At 43.5% G+C, this 22,547-nt stretch overlaps 1 protein-coding gene across 2 annotated transcripts in view; it reads left to right on the top strand.

Moving 5' to 3' along the window:
• Positions 1 to 22,547, top strand: part of ABCB7 (ATP binding cassette subfamily B member 7) — a 214,102-nt gene that overhangs the window by 20,583 nt on the left and 170,972 nt on the right. The gene's annotated exons all lie outside the window — the stretch shown is intronic.

Here is a 22,547-nt window from a genome sequence, read left to right as displayed (position 1 = left end):
AAAGTGCAGTATCGTTCTAGACATTAGTTCTTTGGTATCACAATCGTTTTTTTCTCCAAGCATGAGCGATCATGCCCGGAATTATTTTTGGTGCATACATATAGCTCAGGAAGAAGACAGAGAAGAATGCATAGCGACAGAGAGAGGTTACATTACATTGTGAATTTTACATCATACATACATACATCACAGTTCATTTAGTGGCCTAGAGATGACCAGCAGTTAGCATTGTTAGCCTTGTGAGGTGGTTGCTTCTGTTGACCGGGCGTGGTGCAAACCGCCCCCCAGCATGTTTGGGCGTGCACTGATGGAAGTATCTGGAGGGAATCCAAGTGGCTGACAGCCGATGGGAAGAAGGAGTTTGTGTCTCGCAGTCTTTGTGGGGATGGCTCGAAGTCTCCGGCCCAGAGGGAGCAAATTGAAGTATCGGTGGCCTGGGTGTGAGGGATCGTTGGCAATCCTCAATGCCCTGGATTTCAGTCTCTTGCTGTGCAGTAGTGCAAGTGAGGGGAGGGTGCACCCGATGACCCTCTCCGCCGACCTAATGAGTCTCTGTAGTTTTAACTTGTCGCTGACGGTGGCACCAGCATACCAGACCAAGTTGGAGGAGCAGAGGATTGACTCGGTGGTGGCGGAGTAGAAGCTGGTCAGAATTTCTTGGGTCATGCCGACCTTCCTTAGCTGCCGGAGGAAGTAAAGTCTCTGCTGTGCTTTCCGTTGGATGACCGTTATATTGAGCTTCCAGCTGAGATCGCTGGAGATAGCAGTGCCCAGAAGGCAGGCGCAGGGCACTCTGGCCACTTCGGAGCCATCAATATAGATTGGAGGTGGGGTGGGAGCAGACCTCCTGAAGTCGGCGATTAGCTCGACAGTCTTTGCTGTGTTAAGCACCAGCCTGTTCTCCTTGCACCAATTGCAAATTCTCTCCACCTGCTGACAGTACTCCTGGACGTTGGTGGTGGTGGTGGTGTCATCAGCGAACTTGATGACCTTGACAGAGTCTGTCTCCGATCTGCAATTGTTAGTGTAGAGGGAGAACAGTAGCAGAGACAGCACGCAGCCTTGAGGAGCCCCTGTGTTCGTTGTCACTGCTTGGAATCGGATGTTGCTCAGCCTGACGACTTGGGACCTGTTGGTGAGAAAGTCAGTGATCCACAGGCGTAGGCTTGAGTGAACACCAAGTGCAGCTAGGTCAGATGGTGTTGAAGGCCGAGCTAAAGTCCAGGAGAAGTATTCTGACATAAGTGTTTGGCCTGTCAAGGTGGTCATTGATTAGCTCCATGCAGATATTAATTGCGTCATCGGTGGACCTGTTTGCTCTGTAGGCGAACTGGTGGGGGTCTAGTAGGGGCGAAGTGGAGAGCTTGAGGTAGGCTAGGACCGCACGCTCCAGGGTTTTTATAATGACAGACGTCAGGGCCACAGGCCTGAAATTGTTAAGGTCCGTGACCCCCCCTGCTTTTTTGGAACAGGTATGATGATTGACCTCTTGAAGCAAGTGGGAACCTTGCTTTCCTGCAGTGACTTGGTAAAGAGGTCGCAGAGGATGGGAGCAAGTTGTTGACAGCAGGATTTCAGGCAGGCTGGAGATACGCCGTCGGGGCCGGAGGCTTTCCTGGTGCTTAGCGTTGATAGGAGGCGCAGGACTTCGGCCTCGCTCACCGCCAAAGGGGTGGGCTGATTCGGGATGTTGCTCGCAGGGCCTGGAGCGGGGGTGGGCGATACTTGACGCCCCTCCCGTGCCTGGTTCTGGAACCTGCAGTAGAATCTGCTAAGTTCTTCGGCAAGTTTTAGGCTGGATGTTTGTGTTGGGGCTTGTAGTTAGTGACGGCCTTCAGCCCCTTCCATACAGCCCTAGTGTCCATAGATCGCAGGTGTTGTTCCATTCTTGCAGCGTACTCCTTTTTGGCTACCCTCAGCTCTCGATTGAGGTCGTTTACCGCTCTCCTGTAGTCCTCCTGGTTGCCGGACTTGTGTGCAGCTTCCTTGCTTCTCCGCAGTACCCAAAAGGAGACAACCTCTGAGCTTTGGCGATGATTAAATTCCTTGTGTGTTGCATTCTTTCAAGAAACATGGAAAATACATTACTATACTAAAACGGAGGCATCAGAGTTGGTGATACAGTACCATAAACCTTTGAGTCAGGGCAGATCAGTCAAAAACAGTCTAATCAGTCTGCCGACAGCTAGTACTCACGTGCTACTGTCGGCAGAACGACCGCCCTGCGGGAGGGTCTGACGGACCCGTCGTTAGTAACAATACGGCGTGTGTACGTTCCTTAAGAGGGCGAAGGGAAGAGCATTGCTGGACATACACAATGCTATCTACAGTGGGCACAGAAGCTGGAAGCAGTTTCTACAGTTGTCTCATGAGCATGTTTTTAAAGGGTGTTTTCAAACCCAGCCCATGGAACAATGGCAACTTTACATGGCCGCTGAACAGCAAATTAACACTAGAGTAATAGGAAAAAAGAAAACTCTGTGGTTACCGGTACATAGTTTATTATTAGAGATGTCCTGTGATCACTAGTAATGCTCTTTTTTTCTTTTCCCCAACTCAATACAGCACAAAGATGTGATATTACATCAATAATCTATATAATTATTCCCTACACAGTACCTTATCTTGTAATGCAAATGTGCTAAATCATACATGGTAATCCAGGAACAAAGATTTTTAATGTAATTGCACAGGGGATGGGGAAAGTGCCTATTTGTTCCTTTTTTTTTTTTTTTTCTTCTTTCTGCCTGGGAAGCAGGGCCTAAAGTTGGTAAAATACCAAGGCCAATAGGGATCTCAAAGTGGTATTTGCTGTGCAGATCTTTTCCATCTAGGCTTGTTTTGAGAAGCACGGCTACAGCAAGCATGCAACTAACTGAATCATAGTGAGTCAGCACCTGAACTACATAGTTATCCTGGGTCACTTATTCATGTATTCAGCACAACAACCAGGAAGTAATATTTCAAATTCTAAGTCGGCAATGTTGCTCTTATATTGCTTTTACTATCCCTTTTACATTGAGTTATCAGTTTTTAGGTATTTTTGCCAGATAATTTATTTATTCTGCCAAAAGAAAAACCAGACAGCAGTCGTTGAAGGTAGCTTCAGTTCATCTTCAAGAAAAATCAGACATTGAAGGTAAATTATTTATATAAATACATTTTAACAGGCCAAGTGATGAGGAATCATTTTATGTGGCTTTAACATTTTCCTCAGTGCTTTACGGATTGTATTGAATAATTTATGTCACTGACTGTCTGTCCAAGGAGCTCCCAGTTTACTGTCTCTAGTAAAATCCTAGTCTGTCCCTACTGTAGACTAGTGCCTATTCAAGGGTAAGCCGATTAATTTACTAGTATGTTTTTGGGATGTGGGAGAAACAAGAGTCCCTGGGTGAAACCTATACCCGCATAGGGAGAACATACAAACTTCAAGCAAATAATGGTTGGGTGTGGTGCCTGGAATTCTAGCACTGCAAGGTGAGAGTGTTAGGCTACAATTCCAGCCCTGAGGCTAGGTTCATAGGTGTGTGTTGTGTTTAAAAGCAGGAATGCAATGGAATAGTAAAGTCACGCATTGCGTCGCATACAGTCAATGAAAAGTATACTTCACTGTCACTGTGAACATGCGTGTTTTGTGGTAATACACTGCATGCAGTGTGATAGGATGCCACACGCTGTTAAACCTCAACTGCCACACTGAACGCTGCATAGGTGTTACATTGCAGTGCAACGTTCCATGTGACAATGCAGTCGTTTCGGCCTACCACAACGCACCACTGTGAACATAGCCTGAATGTCTGCGTTTCACTGCACAACGCTTGCAAAAACTAATTACAACTGATGGCCCATTTAAAATCAGTGAGCTGGTTCCATGTAAATGGAACAAAAACAACCTAATAGGGAGTTGCTTCTTTCCAGTTTTGTTCATTTCCAAATACCGCACGGTTATGAAGTTTGCGTACAAACACACACTGTTTGGAGAGATGCCCTGAATCGCAGGCAGTGGAATTGAAGCCTTAGCCAATTAGCTAGTGTATGTAAACTTCTGAATTGGCCATTATAGAGGAAGCTGCCAAAACTTAAGAGATAGTTACCGGAAAAGAGGGGAGGTCTCAGTATCCTAATGTGACTTCCCTCACCATTCTCTTCCCTTCCATTGCCAAGTGCGGACCCCCTGCACATCGATGCAGCGCTCCTCTCTGTGATGAGTGTGGCCATGCAGTAGCTGCACATGTGCAGTAGCACAGAGCCTGCACAAGTGTCTCCGGCTTGTGCATACGTGGCCATGCTCATGCATCTTCTGTGTGGTGGCACTGATGCCAGAGGAGGAACGCGGCCCTGATAAGGTTGCTGACTTTCCTTTGTCGGCAATCTTCCAGAGCTTCATGCTCTGCATTGGGGAACAGCCGAATGCCTAAGGAAGCTTCGATATTCTCAAGCTTTTCTCTCTTTAGGTAAATATCTATTTTTGTGCCCAAGCTTGGGTACACTTGAAACCTAAGGGAGGTTCAGAAATGGTTCAGATGCCGCTGGTGCACACCGGGAGATGTGGCAGCCTGGCCGCTGGTGCAAGCCGGGAGATGAGGCAGCCTGGCAGTAGTGAAGTGGTTAAATTCCAAGGTACTAGAAATTTGCATGCAAAATGGAATATTTAGCATTGATTTGACCATCTCTGCTTGTGACCATTAGGTTGGATATCTACTAGATAACCGCATTTGAATAACATACATAATACGAATAATAATAACATACTGGTCAAGTGTGTCTCTCCTTATGCCTGGTACACACCATACAATTTCCTGTCAGAAGTGTCGAATCGATTATTTTTGACAGGTCCAATCTAATTTCCGATTGTTTTTCTGATCAAATTTGTTTAGAAGTGATTAGAAAATCGAGCAAGGAAATTATAGGAAATCAGATCGTACATGTAGGAAATAATCGATTTCCCTTGTCTATCTGCCGGGAAATTGCATTGTGTGTACCAGGCATTGCTCATGGTGCTAGGCTGAAACCAAAGTCAAAAATCAATAATTGTTTGTTAACCTTCCTGGCGGTAAGCCCGAGCTGAGCTCGGGCTATGCCGCCGGAAGGCACCGCTCAGGCCCCGCTGGGCCGATTTGCATAATTTTTTTTTTTTTACTGCACGCAGCTAGCACTTTGCTAGCTGCGTGCAGTGCCCGATCGCCGCCGATCCGCCGCTATCCGTCGCGCCGCAGCCGCCCCCCCCCCCCCCCCCCCCAGACCCCGTGCGCTGCCTGGCCAATCAGTGCCAGGCAGCTCTATGGGGTGGATCGGAATCCCCTTTGACGTCGATGACGTCGGTGACGTCATCCCGCCCCGTCGCCATGGCGACGGGGGAAGCCCTCCAGGAGATCCCGTTCTTTGAACGGGATCTCCTGATCGCCGGAGGCGATCAGAGGGGCTGGGGGGATGCCGCTGAGCAGCGGCTATCATGTAGCGAGACTTTGTCTCGCTACATGAAAAAATAAAAAAAAAAGATTTGCTGCCCCCTTGCGATTTTTTTTAGCAAACCGCCAGGAGGGTTAATAATGTGGACACACCATGCTGCCTTAACTATCCAGAGGAAGCAAAAAAGGCTGATAGCCGGGTAACTGCGTAAGTATTAGCTTGTTATACAGTAATAAATATTTTTGAAAAATTGATTAGATGTAGATTGTTCGATAGCTTTTGTATACATTGTTTTGTATATATCTGTATTTTTTAATTTGATGAAACTTCAATTTGCTTTTGATAATAAAAGCAGCTAAATAGAATTGAAAATTGAAAGCTTTCAGGTGTGTGGCCAGCAGCAGTTATTTTATGTCCATTTTGGTTGAAGATAAGATTACTAACACAGCCTTTTTTGAGCTTACTGGGAATCCATTATACGTATGTAGCTGTGTAGGGTGTATATCATCTAAGCTGAAAGCAAGTCTTGCATGGTACAGAAAGAAGAAATAAAAAAGACCTAGTTTTGCAGATGCAGGTGCTGCCTTGTGAGTTGAGACCTACAGCTGGTGTTTCCAGCTAGGCTATTTTCACAATACAGTCCCCTACTTACATATGATTCGAGTTGCAACATTTCAGAGATGCAAACAAAGTTTGCTTCGTGTACAAAATATTAAATAAAATACTGTTTTTATTACAAATTTTTGTTGTTAAATGGTACAGTATTGTAAAAAGTGTTTTTAAACGGGCTTACCGTATATACTCGGATACAAGTCGACCCCCAAATTTGATTCCCAAAAGCTGGTATTTTTCAAAGTCTCAAGTATAAGTTGGCCTAGGAAAGTTGATGGCTGCAGGTGGGGACTAGGAGGGGTTACTGGTTTTGCACTTGCGGTCCAAGAGAAGTAATGTCTGCACTTAGGGACCAGGAGAAGTTAATGGCTGTAGTGCATAAAACTCTGCGGCCATTAACTCCTCCTGGTCCCCAGGTGCTGCTTCAGCTTTTCACATATGCAGAGCGGATATATGCACATATTTAGGCATCGAGTACAATGGGCAGTTTTCCCTACAAACTCCCCCTCCCAGCAGCTGCGGTGCCTTCCACTCTCTCCCCCGGGTGGCCCCCTCGCCTCCCACCCCCGTGTTCTGTGAAAACAATGTAGCAGAGCTGTCATACGTGACCTATTCCTTTTTAACTGCAAACCTCCCCTCCCAGCCGCTATGGTGCCTTCCGCTCTCTCCCCCGGGTGGCCGCATCTCTCCCCTGTGTTCAGTGACAACAGCGTAGCAGAGCTGACATAAGTTACCTAATCCACCGCTGCGCGCTGTGTCCTTTGATCTCCTCCTCGTTCATGCCGGCGAGCATACTATAGCGTCTCTCCCGCTTCAGTACCATGTGACTCCCGATGTCACATGGTACTGGAAGGGGGAGAGACACTATAGTATGCTCGCCGGCATAAACGAGGAGGAGATCAAAGGACACAGCGCGCAGCGATGGATTAGGTAACGTATGTCAGCTCTGCTACGCTGTTGTCACTGAACACGGGGTAGAGAGGCGGCCACCAGGGGAGAGAGCGGAAGGCACCATAGCGGCTTGGAGGGGAGGTTTGTAGGTAAAACTGGCAACAGTTATGATTAGGAGGAGACAGGAGGGAGGGAGAGCTAGTGAGGGGGCAGTGCAGTGTAGCCTAATGAGGAGAAAGTGGCACCCCGACCCTGGCTATAAGTTTGGAAATTTAGGTCTGACACGACTATAAGTCGACCCCCCCACTTTTACATTGTGAGTCAGTTCTAAATTTCTCGACTTGTAGTCGAGTATATACGGTAGGTCTATTAGTGGGCAAATAAAATGTGGGTTTTAATTATGGTAGCATGTATTATTTTAAAGCTATAATGGCCGAAAACGGAATATTCCCGTTTAAAATGCATATAGAAAAAAAAAATTCTTAGCAAAATGTATGACCCAAAGAAAGGCTAATTGGTGGCAGAAAAAACAAGATATAGATCAATTCATTGTAATAAGTAGTCATAAAGTTATTGGCGAATGAATGGGAGGTGAAAATTGCTCGGATGCATAAGGTGAAAAACGACTTAAGGCTGGAGTGGTTAAAACCCACGTATTTTATTTTCCAATTTGTTCCAGTTATTACGCCATTTAAATGATGTCCCTGTCGCAATGTATGGTGACAATATTTTATTTGGAAATAAAGGTGTATTTTTTCAGTTTTGCTTTCGTCACTTATTACAAGCTCTTATGTGCCAAGATAACAGTAATTTACCCTCATGACATACAGTACAGACCAAAAGTTTGGACACACCTTCTCATTCAAAGAGTTTTCTTTATTTTCATGACTATGAACATTGTAGATTCACACCAAACTATGAATTAACACATGTGGAAGTATAGAACATAACCAAAAAGTGTGAAACAACTGAAAATATGTCATATTCTAGGTTCTTCAAAGTAGCCACCTTTTGCTTTGATTACTGCTTTGCACACTCTTGGCATTCTCGATGAGCTTCAAGAGGTAGTCACCTGAAAATAGTTTTCACTTCACATGTGTTCCCTGTCAGGTTTAATAAGTGGGATTTCTTGCCTTATAAATGGGGTTGGGACCATCAGTTGCGTTGTGGAGAAGTGAATACACAGCTGATAGTCCTACTGAATAGACTGTTAGAATTTGTATTATGGCAAGAAAAATGAGTGGCCATCATTACCTTAAGAAAAGAAGGTCAGTCAGTCCAAAAAATTGGGAAAACTTTGAAAGTGTCCCCAAGTGCAGTCTCAAAAACCATCAAATGCTACAAAGAAACTGCCTCAAATGTGGACCGCCCCAGGAAAGGAAGGCCAAGAGTCACCTCTGCTGCGGAGGATAAGTTCATCCGAGTCACCAGCCTCAGAAATCGCAGGTTAACAGCAGCTCAGATTAGAGACCAATAGTGTATTATTGTTAATGGATAGTTGTTAATACATTTGTATAAGATTATACTCACAAATTTGGGTTGCCGGAAATTGGGCAACCACTGATAGCGCTTGAGGGGATATTAGGCCTGTCCCCACTCAGGCTAAGATGTCGCTCTCCGTAGGTAGAAAAAGGTGATCACACCCATACAGCAGTGGATATAAAGATCAGGAAGAAAACAGAGGCACCAGGAAGAATAAAACACTTTAAAACTTCTAAAATGGGGGGTAAAGGATGACTTACTTGCCCAATAAGGATACAGTTGTACAAATCATAAACAATTTATTCTTACTCCAACAATCTTTGCAAAGCGTTTCAAGGGTCCACACCCGCTTCCTCAGGCAATATAATACAAGGAGCAGCTAAAGGTGTCAGCAAACGACTTGAGCGCCAGATTAGAGACCAGGTCAATGCCACACAGTTTTAGCAGCAGACACATCTCTAGAACAGTTGTTAAGATTAGACTGTGAATTAGGCCTTCATGGTAGAATATCTGCTAGGAAACCACTGCTAAGGACAGGCAATAAGCAGAAGTGACTTGTTTGGGCTAAAGAACACAAGGAATGGACATGAGACCAGTGGAAATCTGTGCTTTGGTCTGATGAGTCCAAATTTGAGATTTTTGGTTCCAACCACTGTGTCTTTGTGTGACGTAGAAAAGGTGAACGGATGGTCTCTACATGCCTGGTTCCCACCGTGAAGCATGGAGGAGGAGATGTGATGGTGTGGGGTGCTTTGCTGGTGACACTGTTGGGGATTTATTCAAAATTGAAGGCATACTGAACCAGCATGGCTACCACAGCATCTTGCAGCATAATGCTATTCCATCCAGTTTGTGTTTAGTTGGACCATCATTTATTTTTCAACAGGACAATGACCCCAAATACACCTCCAGGCTGTGTAAGGGCTATTTGACCAGGAAGGAGAGTGATGGGGTGCTGCGCCAGATGACCTGGCCTCCACAGTCACCAGACCTGAACCCAATCGAGATAGTTTGGGGTGAGCTGGACCGCAGAGTGAAGGCAAAAGGGCCAACAAGTGCTAAACATCTCTGGGAATTCCTTCGACTGTTGGAAGACCATTTCAGGTGACTACCTCTTGAAGCTTATCAAGAGAATGCCAAGAGTGTGCAAAGCAGTAATCCAAGCAAAAGGTGGCTACTTTGAAGAACCTAGAATGACATATTTTCAGTTGTGTCACTCTTTTTGGTTATGTACCATACTTCCACATTTAATTCATAGTTTGGATGCCTTCAGTGTGAATCTACAATGTTCGTAGGGTGTGTCCAAACTTTTGGTCTGTACTGTATATTACAAAAGTTGAGTCCGGCCTAAAGTAACTATTTATGTATTTTTTTTATGTCACATATGTATATATATATATATACACACACACACACACACACACACACACACACACACACACACACACACACACACACACACACACACACACACACACACACACACACACACACACACACACACACACACACACACACACACACACACACACACACACACGTATTTTATTTGGTAACTGGGAAAGTGGTGGAGGTAAGGGGTTTATTTTAATGGGAGAGGTATGTAATTTTATTGAATGTGTTAGGGTGTAATTTACTATTTGGCCACTAGATGCCCCCCCCCCTCCCCGTTTATTCCTCCTCTGTAAATTGTGCACACAAGAGGAAGTGATGCGGGTATGTGTAATATGTTGGCGCTTTATAAATGCAATAAATAATAATAATAATGTGTTGATTTTACTTTAGTCAATGACCACTGGCATCTCATTGATCTCATTCTTGGTGATCAAGAACGAGCGCGGCAGCAAACGAATATCTATGACCCTGGGACTTCAGATGAAGTCCTGCGGGGCGTATATATACTGCCGCCTTTGCAACAGCTAATTAAACACTTTAAAAGCCCATTGAAAACAATGAAAAAAAAAACTAGTTTATACTATAATTCCAAGAGTTGTCCAAAAGTAAATTTATACATGTTTCAACATGTTTAACACAAGACAACTATAAACTTGCTTTCTGCCAGAATGGCTTCTGTTTAATAGTAGGGGACTGCTTGCATTGCGTTGCGCATCCTAAAAAATTGGATTGCAATGCAACAGTCGTGTAAAGTCACATCGTAGCCTAGCGCTGCCATGCGACCTGGTTAGTGCAGCATACAGTCCATAGACTTTACACCATGCATCATTGCCCATTAATGCACTGCATGCTGCACGTTATATCCTCAGAAATCGTTGCACTGCAAAGATACCAGTGTAAAAATCCCATTGGAATATAATACCTTTGCAACAGAAAGGAGCATGAAAGGAGCCTTAGCCGAAGTGGCCAGACACAATTCAACCAAAACTATCAATTTTCCCTTTTTTTTTTTTAAGTTTTTTTGATAAAATATATTGAAAAATTTTGAGGATTTTTTCCTTTTAAGAAAAATTTTATTAAATTTGCTGCATGTTCTATATTTTGATCTATCGCCTGTGGTGGACATTTTTGATCAATTACAAAAACAAAACAAGAAAAAATGAATAGCGTAATGGTGGATTGGTTTGATTTTTTTCCAGCAAAAAGCAAAAGTGTCCGTATACCACTCAATTTTGTTAATTTTGAGCAGTTTGTTTTGTTTTGTTAATTCACTTTTTTTCAGTTCAAAGCTCCCACGTGTTGTGTATGCCCACTTTTACAGACATCTGCATCTCTATACACATTAAATTATGCAGGGTTGTGGAGTCGGGCAATTTTGGGTGCCTGGAGTCGGAGTCTGGAAAAAATGCACCGACTCCGACTCCTAATGAATTTGTAAGTGTAATTAAAATAGAAAATATGATAAAATGTTCTATTTCTCAAATAATAGTCATTAAAAATAATGTATATATACAGTATATATACAGTTATAGCTGTGCTTAGTCCACAAAAATGAAATAAACCAATCAAAATTAGTTACTTGTGCTGCTTCAATAAAGCAGTCCCCATATTTTTAAGGTCAGATATACATATCTGATTGTGACTGTATATATGATGTGTACACAGGAATCTCTTATACTAAATAACATGTATGCTGTAAGAATAAAGCCTGATGTGTAGCTGTGTCACTAATAGACATCAACGAGATGGAAATAATTCTGCATTGATGCTGATTTATGCAAATGTATGCACTCCCTAAATAATTTGATATGTTGTTAAAATTTGGTTTGGTGACTACAAATTAAAGGGTAACTGAGACGGATGAAAAGTAAAGTTTTATACATTGCGCAAAAAAAGTGGGATCAGCGCATCACCAGGCCGCCTCTGAATGGCCCCAGCTCAGAGATGCGCTGAGCCCCCCCAGAAACTGCAAACGCACCTTGAACCCAAACAGAGGCTCTGCATATACACCAAAGGAAAACTATTAAGTGGGAGCAGCTGACCAGAAATAAATCAATCAAACATAGCAAAGAAATGAACAGCGCTACTTAAAAACAGATGAGTGCTTACCTGCAAAAAAGTGCACACCCCACTCATGGGATTCAAATACACAATGAGCATACACATGACCTGTCTACCACTTGGAGGATGTTAGTTTCACTAACAATTTGCAATTTGTTAGGTACTTGTCCCTCCCACTGTCGAAGAAGTCTTTCCTCCATGGGAGGGGACCTAACACTAACTAAATTCTACCTATGCATATGCATAGCCTGGGCGCGCTACCAGTAAAATTGAGAATTGCGCAAAAAAAGTGGGATCAGCGCATCACCAGGCAAAAGTTTTATACATACCTGGGGCTTCCTCCAGCCCCCTTCAGGCTAATCAGTCCCTCGCTGTCCTCCACCACCTGGATCTTCTGCTAAGAGTCCTGATAATTCAGCCAGTCAGCGCTGTCCGGCCGCATGCCGCTCCCACAGCCAGGAACATTCTGCACCTGCGCAATAGTGCTGCACAGGTGTAGTATGCTCCTGGCGGCGGAGTGTGTGCATGACTGGCTCAAGTACCTGGACTCATAGCAGAAGATCCAGGTGGTGGAGGAGGACAACGAGGGACTGGTTATCCTGAAGGCGGCTGGAGGAAGTCCCAGGTCTGTATAAAACTTTAATTTCATCTGTCTCAGGTTTACTTTGTTACACAGTAGTACTATACTCTACATATGCACTCCCCACAGAGCTGCAGGGAATCCACTGAGAATGCTGTGCACATTGAACACAGAGGTGTTGTCTGTTTACAATCTCCTCATTCCCCTGCAGAGTACCTGCACATTATTCTTACATGTACCCACAGTTACATTGCCTAGGGCCTGATAGATGTTTTTTATTCCGGTTTGTACCTTTTACAAGTACTCTTACCAAGGACTAGTTTTAGTCTAAAGGGAATAAATATAGTAGTCTACATATCCTTCTCACTTCAATTGACTTGTAAAATTCCTAAGCGTTGGCAGTTAAGAGACTAATTTCATGTTACATACTTTTAATCAACAAAATTGTAATATGCAAATTAGAGGAGTCGGAGTCGGTGGAATCCTAAACTGAGGAGTCGGAATCGGTGGATTTTTGGACCGACTCCACAGACCTGAAATTATGTATCACAAAAACGTGTGTTTTTTTGGGGTGGGGGTGCTTGCTTGCACTATATACTATTACCATTACTGTCAACATCACGGAGGAGTCCTGGCTTTGTACAATGTTTGCTCTTTTCTGTGAATCGGTTTATCGAAGGAAGAGCTCAGTACTATTGAAATAGGATTGTGCCATTAGCGGTAGAGTCAACTAATTATATAATTTTATTTTTTACATTTGAAAGCTACTGAGCATTTGTAAAAATGTGCAATCATAACAGCATTTATGCTTAAATGCTGCTGTTATAACAGATCTTTACAAATGTTCTGTGGATTTCAAATGTAAGAAAAAGTATGATCAGATTAAGCCACCCCTACTGCTAAATGGCAGTCCTTTTTCCATAATATAAAGTTTTGACAGAGGCATTTTTTCTAGTCTTTTGGAAGCATGTGCTTCAAGTGAGATAATTATGCTGCATGTCCCTCAAATAACATAATTAATGTTTTACCCCAAATGGCATAAGTAGGCAGTATCAGCAGGTTGGCAAAATAATATAATTGCCACAACCCCCAAATAACATAATTAAGCAGCCTGAGTTAAAAATAAATAAATAATTAGGCACTATGGGGTGTATGCACTAAAGTCTTACTATGAATAGAGCAGAATGCAATACATTCAATGTAATTCATTACTCTACTCGTGCGCAAGACCTATACGCACGTAATTCTGCTTAACACAGTTTGGTGCATAAACTCCTATGACACCGGGTGACGCCTAGTGTGGTTCACACTCCCCTTCTGATCCTACTGAGTTCATACATTATAAAACTTAAATATTTTACAGAATAAAGGCAAAGATTTTACATAGCAAAGTGTCTCCTATGATTTACAATCATGGTCACATTACCATCAAAATTATACTGGTAGAAGTTTGTTTATGGAGTGAAAAGCAAAAGGACATGTATCTTGTCTGTCCACATTCCAAATTGTTGGTGTTCTTTTACACAGATCGCTTACAAAATGAGTTAACGAAAATAACATGACATAATGGAGTCTTCTGTTTATAATAAAGGGAAATGGCACCTTATGCTAATAATAAAGTGCATTTGGAAAAAAAAAATTGGACCTCCTACTTAGGATGTATGGAAAGCCATAGAATGTGCTCCCCACTAGAAACCTCCCAGTCTCCTAGTTTCTGTGTGGAGATATATTACATCACAACAGCCAGTGTAGTTTGAAGATACATTAGGCTGCAGTAGCCAGATCTCTGTATCCAGACATCTTGAAGTACCCATGCAATATAACATATTTTTAATAGGGTAAATGTTAGCCTGTTGTTTTTTTCTAATCAAAGGGGCACAAGGTAGGGAAAAAGACAGATGTGGACCTCCGGTTTAAAAATAAAACCCATACTATCGGCACAAGCAGCAGATGTTATAACAAAGCAGCAGAGAAATGTCTAAAAACTAACCACTTGTGTCATAAAATCCAGGTTTTGTTGGGTAGCCACACCCCCTTTCTTTAAAACTACCATTGGCTGTTTGCCTTTGCAAAGACTGCTAAGAGATTTGTGTCATCTGTGGGTGGGAGGAGTTCCATAAAGTGGTGTAAGACAAACTCTGCTTCTCCTTGTGTCACTGAGCCAGCCTATCTCAGAGAGGAGAGGTGAAGAGTAATGCAGTGCTAGCCACAGTATGTTGCATTCCAGACCTGCAACAATGCTTCTCTGCTGCTTAAAGGACAACTGTAGCAAGAGATATGTGAAGGCTGCCATATTTATTTACTTTTTAACCTCCCTGGCGGTTAATTTTTTTTGCCAAAGTGGCAAAAATCCTTTTTTTTTTTTTATTTTTTTTTTTTGTTTCATGTAAAGCTACCAGAGTGGTAGCTACATGAAACACCACTAGAGGGCGCATGTGTCCCTCTCGTGCGATCGTCGCCGGCACTAATAGCAAACAGGGGAGCGCGTATATAACGCGTTCCCCCTGTTTGGCTTCTCCTGTCGCCATGGCGACGATCGGACGACGTCATGGACGTCAGCCGACGTCCTGACGTCAGGCGCACCCGATCCAGCCCATAGCGCTGCCCGGAACTCATTGGTCTGGGCAGCGCAGGGCTCTGGCGGGGGGGGGCCCTCTTTCGCCGCTGCGTGCGGGCGATCGCCGCAGAGCAGCGGCGATCAAGCTGTGCGCGCGGCTAGCAAAGTGCTGGCTGCGCGCACAGCACTTTGAATGGGGCGAATCGCCCCAGTAGAGCCGGAGAAATCCTCCTGCGCGGCATAGCCCGAGCTTACCGCCAGGGAGGTTAAAGGGACCCTGAGCAAAGGTTTAAAATGAAAATCTGCACTTACCTGGGACTTCCTCCAGCCCTCCGTAGTCGGCGAGGTCCCTTTGGGCCCCCTCTGTTCCCGCTGGTGTCCCTGTTAGGCTGGTGACTTTGTCCGAAGTTGTGCGCAATTGCGCAGTTCTCAATGTGGCAATGTGCACGTGATAGAGCCGAGTGCACAGAAGGGCCGCGCATGCACAGTTACGCACGTCTTTGGCCAAAATCACCAGCCTAACGGGGCCGCCAGCGGAACCACGGAGGGGACGCAGAGGGACCTTGCATCTATGAGGGCTGGAGGAAGCCCCGTGTAAGCGCAGATTTTCATTGTAAACCTTTGCTCAGGGTGCCTTTAAGCAATACCAGTTGCCTGGCTATCATGTTGATCCTCTGCCTCTGATATACAGGGAGTGCAGAATTATTAGGCAAGTTGTATTTTTGAGGAATAATTGTATTATTGAACAACAACCATGTTCTCAATGAACCCAAAAAACTCATTAATATCAAAGCTGAATATTTTTGAAAGTAGTTTTTAGTTTTAGCTATTTTAGGGGGATATCTGTGTGTGCAGGTGACTATTACTGTGCATAATTATTAGGCAACTTAACAAAAACAAATATATACCCATTTCAATTATTTATTTTTACCAGTGAAACAAATATAACATCTCAACATTCACAAATATACATTTCTGACATTCAAAAACAAAACAAAAAAACAAAATCAGTGACCAATATAGCCACCTTTCTTTGCAAGGACACTCAAAAGCCTGCCATCCATGGATTCTGTCAGTGTTTTGATCTGTTCACCATCAACATTGCGTGCAGCAGCAACCACAGCTTCCCAGACACTGTTCAGAGAGGTGTACTGTTTTTACTCCTTGTAAATCTCACATTTTATGATGGACTACAGGTTCTCAATGGGATGCAGATCTGGTGAACAAGAAGGCCATGTCATTAGTTTTTCTTCTTTTATACCCTTTCTTGCCAGCCACGCTGTGGAGTACTTGGACGCATGTGATGGAGCATTGTCCTGCATGAAAATCATGTTTTTCTTGAAGGATGCAGACTTCTTCCTGTACCACTGCTTGAAGAAGGTGTCTTCCAGAAACTGGCAGTAGGACTGGGAGTTGAGCTTGACTCCATCCTCAACCCGAAAAGGCCCCACTAGCTCATCTTTGATGATACCAGCCCAAACCAGTACTCCACCTTGCTGGCGTCTGAGTCGGACTGGAGCTCTCTGCCCTTTAACAATCCATCCACGGGCCCATCCATCTGGCCCATCAAGACTCACTCTCATTTCATCAGTCCATAAAACCTTAGAAAAATCAGTCTTGAGATATTTCTTGGCCCAGTCTTGACGTTTCAGCTTGTGTGTCTTGTTCAGTGGTGGTCGTCTTTCAGCCTTTCTTACCTTGGCCATGTCTCTGAGTATTGCACACCTTGTGCTTTTGGGCACTCCCGTGATATTGCAGCTCTGAAATATGGCCAAACTGGTGGCATCTTGGCAGCTGCACGCTTGACTTTTCTCAGTTCATGGGCAGTATTTTGCGCCTTGGTTTTCCACACGCTTCTTCTGTTGACCATTTTGAATGAAACACTTGATTGTTCGATGATCACACTTCAGAAGCTTTGCAATTTTAAGAGTGCTGCATCCCTCTGCACGATATCTCACTATTTTTGACTTTTCTGAGCCTGTCAAGTCCTTCTTTTGACCCATTTTGCCAAAGGAAAGGAAGTTGCCTAATTATGCACACCTGATATAGGGTGTTGATGTCATTAGACCACACCCCTTCTCATTACAGAGATGCACATCACCTAATATGCTTAATTGGTAGTAGGTTTTCGAGCCTATACAGCTTGGAGTAAGACAACATGCATAAAGAGGATGATGTGGTCAAAATACTCATTTTGCCTAATAATTCTGCACTCCCTGTATTCAGCCATAGACCCTGAACAAGCATGCAGCAGATCATGTGTTTCTGACATTATTATTCAGATCTGACAAGATTAGCTGCATGCTTGTTTCTGGTGTTATTCAGACACTACTGCAAGCCTAATAGATCAGCAAGACTGCCAGGCAACTGGTATTAATTAAAAGGAAATAAATATAGCAGCCTCCATATATCTTACTCTACAGTTGTCCTTTAAAGGACTTTTGAAGTTATACACATTAACATTTGCAGGGAGGCATACTTTCTATGTATTGTATTCGTCACACTGCATGCAAAATGCAACTTTTCCCCTCTGTTGTGATCCTGTGTTCACAGGGAATGCAATGTCGCAGTTTGTGCAGTTGACTAGGATAAAGTTAATTTATCTGTGTACTACGATGTACAGCAATGTGGGGCACTCTGTATATTAACGCTTACCGTAATAACCAGGGCTGTGGAGTCGGTACCAAAATCATCCGACTCCTCAGGGTATGAAACCACCGACTCCAGGAACCCAAAATTTCTCAGACTCCTCGACTCTTACTCCTTAGGCTAATACTTACCAGGGCTGTGCATTTGATGCAAAATACATCCGACCTCTGACTCCTCAGTTTATGAAACCACTGACTCCAGGTCCCCAAAATTGCTCTGACTCCATCTCCGACTCGAAAGCCCTGGTGATAACTATGTCCCTTAGCCCTTTTGACCTCTTTTATTTTCTTTTTACTCTTACTTCATTGTATGCTATACTACAACATAAGCAACATAAATCTCTAAAAATAATTTGTGGCTGTTACATTTCTGAAAAAGGAACCTTTTTACTTATGTAAAAGTATTGGTAGATACTATTAAGCTGACAGTTCACTAGAAAAGCAGCCTTTCATTATCTCTGTGTTCAAGTTCATCTAGTTTAGTAATATGCTGAGAGATCACAAGGCCTGTAATGAGGTGGGGTGTGTTCTGGGTTTCTGTTTGGCTGTGATAACCCTTGCTGGCCCTTGTCCTTGTCTTTTAAGTAGATTAGGATACAATTCTTGCTAATTTCTTATGGAATCTCTTTTTTTTTTTTTTTTTTGCTGCAGTTTTTTCAGCACATGGGTCTGACTTTCTAAGGTCTCCTGAGCTGGAGAATAGTGTAGAGCATAAGTGAACGGACCATGTTGCACAGGTAAGCTGCTGCTGCAGCTAGTTGATTGTATAAACTACTTGGTCCATATGCAATTTACATTTTCTCTGCAATTTTCCCCTATGAGATAAGTTTTCATCTTCTCTAAAATCACTTTTCAACACTCTACAAATAAAAAAAAGTACCAAAAACTACTGTCAATATTATTCTGAGTATTTTATTGCTTGATGGTGGCATAAAAAGCATTTTGATGAGTTGTGCAGCTATCGCCTAGGAGAAAACTAAAGAGATAAAGTGAATTGCATATGGGCTCTTAACTTGTGGTTAGTTGCTATCACTGGCAACTTCATCAAAATATATTTAAGCTTAGTCTAAGATCATAGGGCATTCAGGAAAACTTTCATACAAGTGCAGCCACCAGAACCTATTTTTTTCTTTAGGAAGACCCTCCATATAACCAATTTTAGAGAAGACCTGAAAGCGGATTGTCAGCCACAAAATCAAATTCCTTTTAAACACTGCAATGTGTTTGTAATGCTGCCAGGAATCTTAAGCTGAGTACACACGTACGATAACGATCGTTCAAAAACGAACGATAACGACAATTGGACCGATAATCGTGCGCTCCAAATTTTCCAACGATCGTTTTTTGGGACGATAACGACCGTTATCGTTCAATCCGACCGATCCAACCCGGCGGATTTTTTCGAAAGATAATCGTTCAATCGTTGCAGTGTGTACAAAGATCGTCCGATAACGCATGTTCTTATTGCCTGTCATAACGTCACTTCCGTTTGCGCACGCATTTTTTAATCGTTCGTCGTTCAGTACTTTATACTTATATCGTTCACGTGTGTACACAATCGTTCATTACGAACGATCTTTTCCGTCTAATTTGAATATCGTGTAAACGTCATGAATCGTTCGTAACGAACGATCTTTATCGTACGTCTATACGAACCCTTACCCTGCAGTGGAAACTCTCCAGTCTATTCAGAACTGTCTCTGCTGTAGTTATCTTTTCTCAGTCACCCAGCCTCTATTATATGCCATCGCTGAGGAAAAAGCTTGTCATCTCCCCTCCCACATTCCTGCTTCTCACAGATTGGTCTGAGCACAGTGTGACAGGCTGAGGCTGCAACATGATCCTGTGCTTACACCTGTTTACAAGCAAGACAGAGATGACACAGCAGATTGGAGGAGTAAAGAAAAAAGCTTAAAGTGGTTCCGAGATAAATTTTTACTCATTGCATAATTGTGTTCCTTTCATATCGTTTATAGGGCATTCCTCAAGCCAAATACTTTTGTTTTGTTTTAATACTCTAATTCCCTATAAATGAAACCAGCCTCGTCCACAGCTTCTCCTGATAGCCTTGGCACTCTCAGCCTTAGTAGCAAGGGTTTATGGGAGCTTAGTCTGGGCAGGAGGGGAGGATACTAGCCAGAGATTTCAGAGGCAGAGGGGAGGAGGAGGAGAGGGGAGTGAAGTTTTCACAGGCTGAGGGCTGGAGATACAGATCAGCTTGCCTGTGTGTAATGTGACAAACAGAACATGGCTGCCCTTATTGTATCACAGGAATAAATAATCATGAACTGTTGACGCCGTTTGCAGCTACATTTGCTGAGTAAACTATCTAAATTTTAGATAAGCTATAGAGACAAGTTACTTGATATAGTTAGTTTTTTTTATCTCGAATCCGCTTTAAAGTGAACCTTAAGTGAAAAAAAAAAAACGTTCTACTCACCTGGGGCTTTCCTCAGCACCCTGCAGCTGATCGGTGCCCTCGACGTGTCTCTTTGATCCTCCTGGTCCCGCCGGCGACCACTTCCGGTTTCGCCGTCAGGACCCGACAGGCTGGGAACGCGAGTGATTCTCCGCGTTCCCAGCAACAATAGCTCCCTCTATGTTGCTATAGCAGCATAGAGAGCTGCTATAGCAACATAGAGGGAGCTATTGTTGCTGGGAACGCGAAGAATCACTCGCGTTCCCAGCCTGTCGGGTCCTGATGGCGAAACCGGAAGTGGTCGCCGGCGGGACCAGGAGGATCAGAGAGACACATCGAGGGCACCGATCAGCTGCAGGGGGCTGAGGAAAGCCCCAGGTGAGTAGAACTCGTTTTTGTTTTTTTCACTTGAGTGCCTCTTTAACGGAGGAAATGACATCAGGATTTAGCTTCACACTATGGGAAAAAGACATGGCCCTGCCAGGAACAGAATTTTCTTTGTTTACTATATAAAATTCACTGAAATAAAAATGTGGGCAGTGCAATACACCTGTTTTGTAAATAGATCACGTATAAGTGTGTGTGTGTGTGTGTGTGTGTGTGTGTTTTTTCCTGGCATAGTATGGCCCGTATGTAGGTTAAATGTGATGCCACAAGCTAACTAAAAATGCACACCCAAAGGGCTGGTGCTCTAACCATTTTGTTTTTTGTTTTGTTTTTTTGAAGAGCGCTATTTGTGCTTTCCAGTGCCATGCAAATGGATGGAAACTAAGCATAAAAGAACTGAGTTTTATGAAATAAGCATCCTTATTTATACGACAGTTAGTGTATTTTGAGGCATACATTTTTTGTTCTTATACTTGTTCTTATATTTGTTTAAATACAAATCCTGCTGCACTGTCCACAAATACCTCCAATGCAAAATAAGACTCCACATAAGGTAATAACGTTCCAAGTGGAATTCCCACAACTTCAGCAACAGCGTCCGTGATAAAAAGTGCCACTCTCCGGGCAGAACACGGCCCCCAATATCTGAATGCTCATCGGATATGAGCCACCTCAGCTTTCAGGTGGGTCATGCGTGATAAACCGAAGATCCTCTCTACAAATCCTGGACTGATCAGATGTAGCCCACCTCTGGACTTGCAGGTGGAATTTGCGCTTAGGTAACAGTCACCGGAATAAGATGACACACATCAAACTCCTCAGCCTTAGTGATAACAGCAGCCATCTATAGATAATGCCAGGCAATAACAGTCTCCAGGGGCTGGTTGTACATCCCAGGTAGCGGTGAGCATTTACAGTACCAGGGCAGGTGAGATTCACCTCCAGTGTGCAGGTATTGCTGTTAATGTTTTAGTAGAAAAAAATATTTAATTTGGTAATACGTGTACCCTATTCATGTATGTAAATCAGACCTTTGGGTTTAGGTCCAGTTTAAAGCCCTACTGAAGCAAAAAAAAAAAATCAGAAAAGCTATTGCTAACTAGGCCAGCACTGGCCTGCAGGCCTCAGTGCTCCACAGCACTGCTAGCTACATCAAACAGTCCTTTCCCACATTGGCTTGGTTCATAAGGACAGCTGTCAACATCCGACCCCATCCTTAACTGCCGGAATTTACAGCGACCGTGTTCTCCCCAGAAAAAATTTCCAGCCGGGTGGCATGAACAAGTAGCCTGGTGGGGCGATATGACAGAAAGCAGGGCCGGCACTTCTCTGCTTACAGCAGAAGAAGAGGTGAGCTGATGACAGACGGGTGCTCACCAAAACTAGAGCCTGGGGAGAACACTGAACGACCAACCTTGAGATGAATGGGAGCGTTTACCAGCGATTTTGCAAGTACTGTAGTCGATTGAATGTTTGAGACCCTGCATGTAGCTTCTAGCGACAGCAGTGCTCACGGCTCCGTATCCCCATAGGGGCCCAAAATGCAAAATGAATCAATAAGAATAGATGCCAAGCGCCTTTTTGCTCTGTAGCAGAAAAGTGTTAGGACATGGCAAAAATGAGTCGCCGCCGACAGCCAGCTGTGTGAACCGAGCCTAAGAAGAATGGCAGGAGGCACACAAATGCTGCACCAGCCCTGCTGTGATTTTTTTTTTTTTTTCATTCTGACTTTAGTAGTGCTTTCAGGGACATGTATTTGTTGGTGCAGAGTAAGGTTTCAGCACTGTTGGGCATTGCATGTGAGTATGGTCTTCAAACCAGCTGCTTCAGTTTGAAAAGTAAGACATACATGCTGAGTGGTTTGAATGCCGTGGTGTAATAATGCCTTCCAGGTAAACATTGTAGTGAAAAATTGGCACGAATTGACACATTGGCACGGAGCATTTAACAATGAAGGGTCCACAGAATTATGCTGCCTGTAGCTCTGTATTTTCCCATGTTATTACCTTGTCTTTGTAAGCTATAAAAATAGTCACGTAAAGGAAAGGCGCTTTGATAAATGTAGTGGGATTCTGATTTACAAAGAAATACAAACTGTTGGTA

The sequence above is a fragment of the Hyperolius riggenbachi genome, chromosome 8 (genome assembly GCF_040937935.1).
Source record: "Hyperolius riggenbachi isolate aHypRig1 chromosome 8, aHypRig1.pri, whole genome shotgun sequence".
NCBI classification, from domain to species: Eukaryota; Metazoa; Chordata; class Amphibia; order Anura; family Hyperoliidae; genus Hyperolius; species Hyperolius riggenbachi.
This window is presented reverse-complemented; position numbering and strand designations above follow the sequence as displayed.